General features: G+C 37.2%; 1 pseudogene; it reads left to right on the forward strand.

Annotated features, from left to right (window-relative positions):
- The window catches only part of LOC139744051 (chondroitin sulfate N-acetylgalactosaminyltransferase 1 pseudogene), a 63,569-nt pseudogene that overhangs the window by 7,182 nt on the left and 42,534 nt on the right, over positions 1–13,853 (forward strand).

A 13,853-nucleotide genomic window follows, 5' to 3' on the forward strand; every position in this document is an offset into this window, starting at 1 on the left:
GAAAATCATTGAAGATCCAGTTTTTAAATTGCCTTGACTCAAAACAGGTTTAACTTGGCAATGTTTTTGTTGCTGGACATCATCATTATTTTTCCTTTTTAAAATTTGAATAGATTAATTTGTAGAATTACATTTTGTTTGCCATGTTAATGCAGATTGATTTTTATCGCAGGTGTTCTGTCATCCCTGCTAACTACAATTTAGCATCCATGCCATGTAAACTACAATATATGTGCAGCTTTTTGTTTGTTGGTTTGTTTCCCACACTGTAGGCTCAACCTAGAGTTGAGGTCAGGTTTAAAGCAAAGGACAGTTTAGATATCATTTATTGGGTGATTAGTGAAAAGGTAGTTTCCTGTCTTTTTGTCCTGCTCGTGTGCTACATAGCAGAAGTGAACTCTGGCTATTACATGGTGTACCTGAATTAGATGTACCTGTGATGACGCCCAGTCAGTCATAGATTTGTAATAGGGCCATTTAACTCTTAATGTGCCATGGTCGCCGAACGGCGACCTTAGTCCTGACGTGCCATGGTCGCCGATCGGCGACTAAGAAGAGCGAGAAAAGCATGGATCATTTAAGTTCTTGTGGTACCGTAATGTGTTACACCAAGAAACTGCCAATGATATGTACTGGTAGCTGATTAGCATAGCCATGGTTTCCACTAAAAATATGAGCATGCTTACATTGGAAAATTTTGAGTAAATGCATGATTTTTCAGCCAGTGTCTTTCACGTCGGGAAAATCCGCAGCGAGTGCACCCTCTGCGAGATGTGTATGGATCAAAAGTCTCATTGGTAAACCACGCGTGTGTATGCTATTGAATCTGCGTGTATTGTCTATGCGGTTCCACTCGCATTGTTCCGCTTCGATGCTGTCCTGCGGGAAGCTGCTTTGATCTTGTCCCTCAAAGAGGGTCAGCTTTCGTTCGTTGGTCAAGTCTTTCATCCTTTTGTTTTGGTGAACGTCACTAATCGTCCCCACGCTAGCATAGGAATTGCGCACGGACAAAGGCCTGCCGATTTCAATAGAGTACCCCCGCTTAGACAAAAGGAGAATTATTAGGTTCTTTCTTCTCAAGTGGACAAAAGACACTCTTCCAGGGCGCGGGACAATTACTTTAGTTTCAAATACAGGATCTGGGACTACAGGACTCAGATTTGGGATTGAATTACTGAGGTAGAAAGAGAAATTGCTAAGACAAAATAAACTGCTAGTATCTTTGGAATCGTACAATTCTAGAAGGCAATTTTGTTATCATTTGAAAGGGGAGATGTTGCTCTAAAACTTTCTCACAGAGTCAAGGGAGCGTTCTATTGAAGAAAAAACACGACTGACCCTTTTTTTCCATACTACACAAATATTTCTAATAATTTTTTTGATGTATCAATTATTTCTGCAATATTTCAGGTTCATATAAATATTATGGCAAACTGACTACATGACATGAAAGAACAAACATTTCTTGATATATGTTGTGTAGAATTCAATTCAAAACAGCCAATAGTTTCAGAGATATGGCGGTTTTAGACTTCATTGTCAGTCCAGTTTCGAAACGTTCTGGCGTGGATAGGTAAAAACCTCTGGCACGTTAGGGGTTTTGGGCCTGGCACATTAAGAGTTAACAGGTCTTATCCTGATCCTGGAAAGTTCAATATGTTTTTATGCCTCCGCCAACGAAGTGGCCGGAGGCATTATGTTTTCGGGTCGTCCGTCCGTCCGTACGTCTGTCCGTCCCGTTTTGTTTTTTGTCGATATCTCAAGAACCGTGTGGTGGTTTTACATCAAACTTGGTATGAGGGTATATCCTGGGGGGATAATACTTTGTTTGGATTTTAGGGTCACGGGGTCAAAGGTCAAAGGTCACAGGTTATTTTGTGAAAAAAAGGTTGAAAATTCATGTTTTTCTCCATATCTCGCAAATGGTTCAAGGTATCTTCATGGAACTTAGTATATATGCTTGTTCCAATGGGCAGTGATTATCTAGGGAAGTTGGGGGTCATGGTTAAAAGGTCATGGGGTCAAAGGTCAAGGTCAACTCCTCAAAATATCACTACTTTCCTTATATTTATGCAATGCCTGAAGGTTTTTTTTTTAAAACTTGATGTATACATGTATTACCCAATATATATTCTGTGGGAAGTTTCTTGCCAAAAGGTCAAAGGTCAAAGGTCAAGTGAAAGTGCTGAATTGCACTTTTTCCTCCATATCTCAAAAGTAACTCAAGGTATCATCATGAAACTTACATGTTTATGCATGTTCAACCTAACAGTGATTCTCTTTGGAACTGTGAGGTCAAAGGTCAAAGGCCAGGTTTATATAACGCTATTTCCCATTTGATACTGAAATTATAATTTTTCTCAATACCTTGAAAATTACTCAATGCATAAACTTATAAAAGGGTCAGAAGTCAAGTAAAAATCATCAGTTCCCCAAATACCTGCACTCTGACATTTTAATCATTCATCCAATTGAACCTAGTTCTAGGAAAGTGAACATTCAGCACATTTGTGTCAAACCTGTCATTTTAATATTTTGCCAATTGTGTGAAACTGTCATCACGCATTGTCAAGACATTGTACTATAGACCTATTAGGAGAACCATGCATTATGGCGGAGGCATATCAGTCGCCGTAGCGATATATCTAGTTATGAAATATTTTCATGAATCCATGTAGGGCCTACGTGTTTGTAGAACAATATTCTCCCGCGACAGTAGCCTTCAGTCATGCAATTGCATATTATATGGGGGGAAAATGAAATAGGGAAAAGCAGCTAGTCTCCAAATGCATTTTTTTTCCACACGCATTAGGCCTATACTGTAAAGAATGCTACATTTTTGTTATGATCTTCCAGGATGGAATGAAGTACATGATTTGTCCATTCTGTAGTGCAGATACATTGTAGATGAGCATTAAATTCACTTGCATTTGTAAGCTGTGTATGCTGTCCATGTTAATCTGTTCTTTATGAGATTCTCAATCTCCATATACAGCACTTTCTACAGGAACTACCCTGTTTCTTATTAGCAATGGGTTAATTTAATTTCAAAGATCTAAACACAATTCCTGATGTCAAGGTTTCTGTGATTTTAAATCAGCTGCTTTGTTATATCTAAAGAGTAAAAATTTTCCCAATGTGAAATAAGTCAAAATCCTGGCAATTTCATGCATTTGTATTCAAAGTTTGGAAGCACATTAATGTTGTATTTCATGCACTTTAGATGATGTTCATTACTTGAGTATATTGCTTGTGTTTGTGTGTATGTGTGTGTGTGTGTGTGTGTGTGTGTGTGTGTGTTTCTCTCATAGCTGTTGATATTTTCATTCCTTTGAGATGTAACATCCATTGCCCAGGATGATGAGTACGGACCAACGTGGCAGGCTTGAACTGCGTAGAGGGCACCGCCCACGCTAAAAATAAGTGTGTGCAGGCCAGTCCTACCACCTGTATGGGTTCAGCCTTCACCTTTGTCTTGCCTCTAACCTCCTACAACCTGTGTGTAAGCCTGTCCCTTCAATCTGCGCCAGTCCACCTGCGTAATTGCAGTGCTCAGCTGTGTTGGTCTACCTTGTGTGTTGTTGCCATGTTGTTGATGTTGTTTACCTCTGACTTATTTATGATGCTAATGGGCCATGTGTATGGAGTTACTAACTGATTTATGGAAGATTTAATGTCAGTAACTCTTTGTTCGCAAGTGTTTGAAACTAGAGCTCAGTCTGTCTAGCCATTTGATACACCTGGTCTAGACATGTGCACTGTTTGTGGTAAATTTGTTCTTCATCTCATTTACTTGCAGAATTGTAATCCGAGGTTAGAGACTAGCATCCCCCGTGGAGTCATGTGACCTTCTCCAGGCTCAGAACAGTAGCAGTTTGAAATTGACCATTTGGTGATGATGGTTATGGTAGGTATCAATTTTCATGTTTGTTTGAAAAGATGCAATTTCATCCTTGCCGTCTCCACAGTGAATGCAAACTATGAATGCAAACTAAGATGAATACCACAGTGGTGATGAGGATTATAGTGATTTTGAATGTATTCACTTGGGTGATGGCAATATTTGATAGGCAGTAACAAAAATGATAACAATGTGTGATATGGGACTGCCCATTCCCAGAGTGGGCAAACTATACCTCACACTCAAAGGCACATTATGTTCACAGTAAATCTGTTTAAAAGCAGAATCAGAAGAATGAACATGAATGGATGAAAAATCATGATTAAAATATATTCTTGTGAATGTGCTTTGATCTACTGATTTCATCATTAATATGCCTGGAACATGAAAAGTATATATATGTATTTTTCAGTATGATATATTACATGCAAATATCTGTCTCCCACACCCTCTCCTCTGCTTGGACATTATCCACCGTTTCGGAGGTTCAACACCATCATACCCCCTTATCAGAAGAAAAAAAGTGATATAAAAACAGCTATGCATAATTGCATTGAATGTGAGTGAATATGAATATTAGAACAGTAGGGTCTATTATGTAGGCCTATTTATATACAATATAAAGATATATGGATAGCTAGATCTCATACACTTAATATGTCATATCAGTAGTATTCATCACTAGTCATTGCATAGTGCTCTTTTTCTTTCATTTGCCCCTCCCAAATGAGAAACATTCTGTCGCTTATGTGTATTAAGTGCGTTCTGTGTGAATTTCAAGCTTCCTAAAGACCCTTTACTCTTTCCTTATTCCAATAGGTTTTTAATCATCTAGGGTTATTTGTATGTTATTAAAGTGTGTGATGCGTAGCACTGTATGCAGCGTTAAAGGAAAAGAAGAGATTCAAGTGAGATAATTGTGGGATGGCCAGAGCATGATGTCCTCCCACAGTTAAGAGGGTCTATTGGTTGTTTTTTTCACATGATAGAGCTGGAATATCTGTGCCTGATAACCTTGGTAATGTAATTAGGAAAACCCCGTGAAATGCGGCTCCCACAGTTGTTTCCTGTGCCCAGAATATATCTGGTGAAAATGAAAAAGAATAGGAAGAGGTGTCCGTGTGCACGCTGCAATAGTGTATTCTGCCTGCCAAGATAAAAGTTAATAACTAATTGTGGCCCTGCAAGAGGCATGGCTATAACTTGTGAAAACTTGCTCAAAATAGAGCAAAGATAGGTTACACACTTACTTAAAGAAGTTGTAATGTTTCCAACATGCATTTCAAAATGAGTCCCCCCCCCCCTCACTACTGTATTAGAGTGCAAATGCAAATATGTTTGAGAGAAAAGTAATTCAAGTAATTCAAGTTTTTTTTTTTACTAACAAAAAGTAACTCAAATAACAAATTATTTTCTTAACAGACTTATGAATCATTTTTAAAAAAATTTCTCTCTGAAAGAACTTATAGTTCAGCATAGTGTAAGTTGAAAGTGATTACCTAATGAGGATACCAAAGAAAAAGCATTGATTTCTGACTTTACATGTATGTGAACACTAATTTTGAAATGCATTTCAGAAACATCATTAATGCATTCTGTAGGTGAGTGTGAAATCACTGTATGTCTATAAGCAAATTTCAAGAGTTTAACCCATGTCTCTGGCAGGACAACAACCATATTGTGAACAGTATGTGTCAATCATTTTTATGCATTATGAAATAAATTTCCAAATTTTGTTAATGAAAGTCAGGGCCCATGAAGAGTTCACTATATCCAATGTGACTACTTCACCAATTTCTTTTCAGTGGGGACTTCATTTGTTGTTTTCTTCCTGAGTAGGTGTTGAACAAATTCATTTCTTTCATCTCCTGAAAGTATCCTGTCATTTTTTTTTCTTTTTTTGGCAAAAATTAGAATTGGGCTTAGAACGTTTGTTCACATGTTGATGATGATGTACAGGTGTAGGCCTACTCATCCACATCAGAACTTACAAAAAAAAAAGTTGTTATGCAAGTGATGTAGAGTGTAATTTCATTCATTCATTCATTCATTTATTTATTCATTCATTCATTCATTGATAATGATACTGGAAGGGAACAAAGTTTCAGGAAAATTATCTCTGTCATAGTGAGTCTGTCTAAGATTATTTGTGGCACACATGTCTGCTCAGAACTCTCATCCCTTGCACTCTCATAGGGTGTTCAGATGCAAAAAAATTATACTAAAAATGGTATAGCTATACCAAAACGGTGTAGCTATAAGATTAATTTATATGTCTGAACGCTGACTAATGAAACAACACATAATGATATGTCGTATAACGAAACGACGGTCAGAGCATTGTTTCGAACTAGAACTCGATGATGAATCAGCATTCCATAGGCATCTGAATGTATGGCAACCATAAAACGGTATAACTGGGCGGAGCTTGATGTGAGTGTGCACGAAAGGTGACCCTATTCCTCTTAACTAGCGGCGACGTCTTGTCAATAACAAGCGCAGTGGGAAACTGCGCATCTATACGTTTTCCAGAATGGTCGAGATTAGCGTCTGAACAGTCTGTCGCCTATACGATGATTCTTTATACGTTGTTTCTTTATCGACTTTTGGTATAAACTTGCTTGCGTCTGAACAGGGGGTAAGAGAAATTTAGGATAGCATGACATATATTTTAATTGTCATGGAACCATAGTCGTAACCTTCACTGTCTAATATAAAAAAAAAAATCAAATTCTTTTCATGCAGGGAAGAGTAAGGTGTGCAAACATGAGCAACATTCTTTCCCTGAGTTTGAGATTATTGGAAAATTTTTATTTGCTCATAAACCCAGACTGATGCCTGCTTTGAGACCTAACCCAGCCTTTCAACAGTGTCTGTGATGTGCCAGAGTACATTTTCAAGGTCTTGTAAATTACCACATGGGGGAGAGAGCTTACTGCAGATGATTTTAATGAGTCATGAAATATAATTCTTGTCTGGAGACACGCTCAAAAGATTTTCCCATGGGAAAGGGGAAGGAGAATGTATGCATTTTATTTGATATATTGTAAACTTATTTTCAAGAAAAATGGAATCTCTGATTAGATGTATTCAAATTACTTCTATTCAGTTAAACTCAATTTTGATTATCAAGAAGATGTTCTATTTTCATCAAATCACATTTCTGAAAGACTTATGATGGAAAAAATCTAGGAAATGAAGTCATATTTTATATCAAAGGACAAGAACTCTTGGAAAAATATTTTCCAGCATATAGGGCCTACTTTCACGTGGAAATCCATGGTATGTACACTATTATCATTATTTTTTATTTTTATTAACAAATGAGAAGTATACCAGCAAAATGACAGATTTTTGTGCTGCTCTGTTAACAGTTTGAATAATACTTGAATCTGCATGTATTTCAAGTGGAAGAGAATTAAGTTTGTTTCACAAGCCACTGTAATTTTATGTATAAATCAAGCATATATATATCCCCTCTTTCTTGAATCTATCTTTTAGGGCCTATATATCGTGTAACAAGTAGGCACAAGTGTTGAAATGACTATGCTTCTCTGAGTGCAGACTAGAGTCTTTCTGCAGAGCTATTCATGTTGATTGTTGTGATGAAGTGAAAGTTGCTGTTATGAACATTCATTGTGCAGGAAAAGAAAGCAGAAACATGGTCAAGGCCAGTTGAGTTGTGATCAGGGAACCATATCATCAGATTAGGCTCTGTAACATTGTTGAACCAAAAAAAGAGGAAAAGTGAACGTGGTATACGTTAACGTGGTATACGTTACAGCCAGGAAAGCAGGCATTTTGAAGGAGGGGGAATCCTCAACAAGTTTATGGTCTACATGGTGGGATAGGTGAAAAGATATATAGGAAAACTGAGAGAAATTGATGAGGGAGGTGGAAAGAGAAAGAGAAAATGGACCCAAGTACTGCGGAAAATGACCCAAGAAAATATCAAAGTGATGAGAGCAGAGAGGAACAGGGATAGAAGGAGCAGGGATTTTTTTTTTTTTTTTTTTTTAGGAACAACTTTCACTTTTTTTTCCCCCTGGATGAAGACTTCCTGTTGATGTGTTCCATCCTGAATTTAAAGATGTCAGCCTTGCCTGCTCAGATTTCCTGCTGTTCTGAAGGGCATCAGAGATGCTCTTTAATAAGAGGAGAACTCCAGACAAAGAATGACTTTTAAAGGAGTCCAACTGTGATCATAGGAAGCGATCATCACTTTTAAAGTGCTGCACTTTTTGTGCTTTTTAAAGTGCTCAACTCTGATGTATACAGTACATTAATAAGAAGTTATGAGTTTGATGTAGAAACATTTATAGAGTCATGGCAATAGAATTAACTTTTCCCTTCTAAAAGTGGTTAAAATCTCACAGAAAATTGACATGAATTTTCATTTTAAAATTGAAGCTTCGTCTACTCCTATGCCAAGTTTCATTCCGGTACCTCAAATGGTTCTTGGACAATCTGAAAACATATTGCCTTTAGAGCCACTTCATGGCGGAGGAATAGAAAATATTGTAAAACGAGGAATGTTCGCGTGCATTTTAATTTCACGAATTTCGCGAGAGGCAAGATTCGCGAAATTAAAATGCATGTGAAAGTTCTTGTCTACACTATAGGTCCTACGCATTGAATGTTTGAGGCAACTCATGAAAATTTCATGCCGCGAATAAGGCTGTTGGCTCCAATACACGAAAATTTCATGCTACGAAAATATTGTGTTTTACAGTAACCTGGCTAGAGGTTACAGTTTGATTCAGTTTTTGAACTTTGTGATGTTATTACCAGGATTAGGAAGAGTTTGCACAAGTTTGTCCTCATCTTGAATTGTTGATGCTGTCAAAACAGTATTTTGAATTGTTAAGAGAAGCAAGTTATACTTGAAATTTGATTTCTACAGAATAGATATTGTCATGGGCAAATAATCTAGTTCAAATTTGATGTCATTCCAGTCCATAAGAGGCTTTCTGCCAGTTAATGTCATTGTAATAATTCAAAAAAGTTATTACTAGTGTAATTCCTATCATCTTCTTATTTTAGCCTTATCTGTGCAAAGATTTCTTAAGTTTGCCCATCATTTAGTAAAAAGTGATATTTTGATCGTTCATTGTAGCTTGAAGATGACACCCAAATCTTATTTTGCTATTTGAAGAAACTGTATAGTCCAACTGTTCATTTAAATAGCAAATCATACAGTCTACTGCACTCAGAAAGTGACTTTGGAGTGTGAAGTCTTCATGCAGAATTGTTTCTTTTTTTTCCCTTACCAGTCATGTGACATAGGGAAATGTTCTTTTGCAGGACTTCGTTGTTACCAGTGAACGAATGTTCGAAAAACTGTCAGCATTCATCTGTCTGACCTGTAGCACCCATTATGCCTCCCTTTGGGTGGGGTGAGGGGGTTGGGGTGGGGGGGGGGGTTGGGTAGGAATGATGCCACATAATCTGTCTGTTCCAGCTTTGGCAAACAATAGTCACATGGACCGTACAATAGTTAGGCTCACATGCTGTTCCTAAACAAACTTAACTCTCGATGATTAGCTTGTAGTTAGCACAGTGTGAATGCACTCGAAAGTTAGCAGTCTTAAAGTTTAGTTGATGATTAGAACCACGAGACATCTTAGGGTTTACGCTCTCTCCATGAACTACTTGTAGTTTCACTCCATGTGGATACAATAATCAATGAGCTTTTGAGTGAGCGTGAACCTTGCTTCTCGTTCACATCTGGGTTTACTGTCAGCTGCGCTATTTTGTATGGGCATAAGGTCATCTAGCAAAGACTGCACTTCCAGTGTAATCATCGAGTGGGATTCACTCGAATTAAGTTGTAACTTAAAGTTTAGGTGTGAACGCGAGCACGTGTCATGAATTCATGAGTGGAGCTAATCATCAACAATCACCGGTAAGTTTTCGACTTAAACTTCAAGTTTGGCAACTGCGTGTGAATGTAACTAATGTGTAGGCTCAGTGTTTCAACTGACTTGACAGTGAGTGTGACCTCTCTTTAAACCCTATTCCCTCTCAGCTTCCGGGTCAATCTACAATGCATGTTGTACACTGCTGTATCGTCGCACAGTACTCTTGTATTTGGTTTATCGCTAGTGCTACGTGTACATGCACTTTTCTTGGTTCCATAGTTTTATCATTGAGTGTGACTCTCGCTCGAAAATTCAGTCTTTATGATTACTATAAAACACGATATTTTCACGGCATGAAATTTTTGCGAATTGGAGCCGACGGCCTTTTTCGCAGCATGAAATTTTACCTTTACCTTTAACCTTTAAACCTAACCTAACTTTAATGTTACCTTTAACATTCAATGTGTATAGTGTAGACAAGAACTTTCATGTGCATTCTAATTTAGCAAATCTTGACTCTTACGAAATTTGCAAAATTAAAATGCACGTGAACATTCCTCGATGTACAGTAGATGTCATGTGGACATGCGTTGTAGTTTAAAACTGGATGCTGCTTATTGAAGATGAAAACCTCAGAGATTGTAAATGCTGTGTGAATGTAGCTATTTATGAGTCTCTCTTTCTCTGTGTTTGGATCTGTGTCTCACCATTTCTCTCTCTCTAGATGGAGAGAATGTCACACATATGCCATTTCAAGTTATGTGACAACTGCTTGTACTACTGAGGGAGAGGGAGGAGAATTCAGGCAGAATTTCATGGGCCAGTGACAATGTTTTTTTTTTTTCCCCCTTGGTAGCACAGTCACCCCTATTTACTCAGGCTTTCCTGTCAGCTGCCTGATATTTGGATACAAATGTTGCGCTGCCCATGTTTGTGTTACAAATCTGCAGGAGTGACATTTACCTGCTTTTATAGTATAAAAGGCACCTGTGTTTTTCTCTCACACATGGTATGTGAGATTTCTCATGGGCTTATGCAGTCTGTAGGAGTATAATGTGTGACCAAAAGGATGCAAAACTAGTTTACGTTTCTAGTAACTTGGATAAACCCTAGCATTGCCGTAAATAATTATTTTGCATCTTTTGCAATATTAATGATGATAATGCTTTAAATTTAATTCATTGCATTTTATTTAAATTTTGTCCTTCCAAAGTTGTATCACTTTTGAGATGCAGCATTATATGATATAGCTTGTTAGTCTGCGTAATTCTGCAGGAAGCTGACTGATAAATGTGAAATATCTCTTCATGCCCTCCTGATGACAAGATAATATAACAGCCTTCCTGACCTGGGAATTATTTTTGTCTATCGACAAGATTTTCCTGATTGCTTGTTGGAATCTCCCTGTGAGTGAATGTTGGCAGCCCTGTGTAGTATCCAGTGCAGTCCAGGCGTTGTTCCCATTGAACAATGCTTCTACTTTCCTCAATTTCCCTGACAATTTTACAGCTTCAGAGTATTGCATATTTATATTCTCCATTAATTTATCATCAATACTTCTGTAATCATGCAGAGGGAATAAAAATTGACATTCGTATGCCTCAATATTTTGATTTTTTAAACATAAAATGATATCACATAAACTTGTGCGATTCAGTTATATTCAAGGAAAGTGTACATATGTATGATAAAGTGTGGATTAAACTCTTCTGTTTTTTTTTTTAGAATGTAAGATCACAAGTACGTGTGTATGATATTTTGGAGAACCCATCTGGTACTACACTAGACCGTGTATAATTCATATCTATTCAATTCAATTCAATTCAATTCAATTCAATTCAATCATAGTTTATTTCCAATCAACGAAAATCAAAAACATAGTACAAAGTATACATGTCATGAAATAATATTGTTCAAGCGCTTGCAAAAGATTCATGTAATATACGAGACAAATTATAGAACAACATACACAGTTGACCCTCTCGTATCCGGACAAGTCGGGACCGGGGCTCATCCGGATAAGGGATTTGGCCGGATACGGAAGACTCGATGCTTTATACATGTACATATACATACACATGTACTGATGTAGCCCATTGTAGTACCACATGTTTATAGTAATGTGTATACTGCAACCTTTTCGTTGTTACATTTGGGGATGGAATGTCTGAAGGTAAGCAATTTGGAAGGAAATTTGATGTAATGTATGTTAATCATGTTGGAAGTAATGTGTAATTCATGTGTGTTTGTGTAGGAGTTCTCCAGGAGTTGGGAATCCCCCTTTCCTCCCGTAATTATTTTAAAAAAATCACGGCGAGATTGCGTCCGTATAATAGAGAGATCCGGATAAAGGGAGGCCGGATAAGAGAGGTTCAACTGTATGTACAATAATTAGGAGGAACACTGTATAAATACTTCATGGGCTAGCGGAAAATGAATTCGATTATGGAAAATAGTGATCCACTAAAAAGCAAACCTTGTCGGACGTGGATCGCTAGATAAATAATGAGTAAATGATATACTATTCTATAACAATATACATGTAGTTATTTTGAGATACACCGGTCGGGAAAAAAAATATAGAATACCAATGCTAGTGCCCGGACACTGTTCACTGAACCACGTGTACCGGGAAAATATGATGCAATATTTGGTACCCTGGGGTACCAAATGAAAATTCGCCATTTTGTAGAATTGATTTTTTTTTTTTTTTCAGTGCTGTACCCTGACTTACCAAAAAATGTGTCAAAATATTTGTTAGTATTATTTTAGCATTATTATGCACAAAAATGTTTTCTTATTTGTGATTATGCAACAATTAATGCATGCAACTGATAATTATTTTCTGCTCTGAACCTTTTTCTTTCGCATTTCATCTCTTATTATCGACCATTCGCGCACGTGTAGAAGATTATAAAGATGGCAGCCCCCATGATCACATTTTGAAGAAACACAATTGATTTTGGGGTGAATTTTCTGGGCTTTCAGTGATTTTTTTTTTTTCTGAAAATAAAAGTTACAGTAGATGATGTTTACAAAACAGTGTGGCGCTAGAAATTACTTCGAAAAACACCTATGGTGCTAGTTCATTGCGACGACTTTGCCGTATCCGAATTCGGAATCGGCATATCTGAATTTGGATATGCATTATAAATAATGGGCATGAGATGGCGCTATACAACGCGGTACCCCGGGTTACAACGGTACCCCGGTGTACGGCGTGCCGAATCATATGACAAGGACAACACATTCGTACACACATTCAATTACCCACACGTATATACACTGTAAGACGCGAGACAGTACCGAGAGGAGAGAAGACGGTAACAATACAAGTCTACGAAGAACAAAAGACAGGAAAGGAAGAGGAGAGAAGAAAGAAGAGAGGTCTGCACACAGAACAAGCCAAGTGCTGCGACATCAGGACAGATGAAAGCTCAAGCATGAATTAAAACAATTTAAATTATCTAAGATTATAAGTAGAAAGTAAATGTTTTCTGAGTTTGTATTTAAATGTGACAAATTTGGGGGAATCTTTTAAACTATTATCTAAATTATTGCAAAGTCTGGGTCCGGTATAAAGAAATGTATTTTGGGCATGTGCGGTTCTCATTAATGGAAGATGGAATTCGTCGGATCGTCGCGTGGGATAGTTATGAACATGACTGTTTCGATGAAATGAATCGTGGAATATTTTAGGTAAAAAGTTTCTGTTGTAATTAAACATGAACTGGCCAAGTTGAAACACATACAAATCATTTACTTTTAATATTTTATGATCAGAAAACAAAGCATCTGTATGTTCTCGGGTATGTAAATTAAAAACAATTCTAAGCGCTCTCTTTTGCAATAAAAGGAGTTTATCAAGTAACGTCTGATATGTATTACCCCAAGCAAGAATCCCATAGTTTAAATAAGGTAGTATCAAACTAGAATAAAGAGTTAATAATGCAGATGAAGGAAGATAATATTTTAATGTATTCATTGCGCCAATGTTACGTGAAATAGTTTTACATATGTTATCAATATGATTCCTCCATGAAAGCTTGTTATCAACGCAAACACCAAGAAATTTAAAGGAAGAAACTTCT

This window comes from Diadema antillarum, unplaced genomic scaffold (genome assembly GCF_040938485.1).
Source record: "Diadema antillarum isolate AM-2024a unplaced genomic scaffold, OU_Dant_1.0 seq00001131_RagTag, whole genome shotgun sequence".
Taxonomy (NCBI): domain Eukaryota; kingdom Metazoa; phylum Echinodermata; class Echinoidea; order Diadematoida; family Diadematidae; genus Diadema; species Diadema antillarum.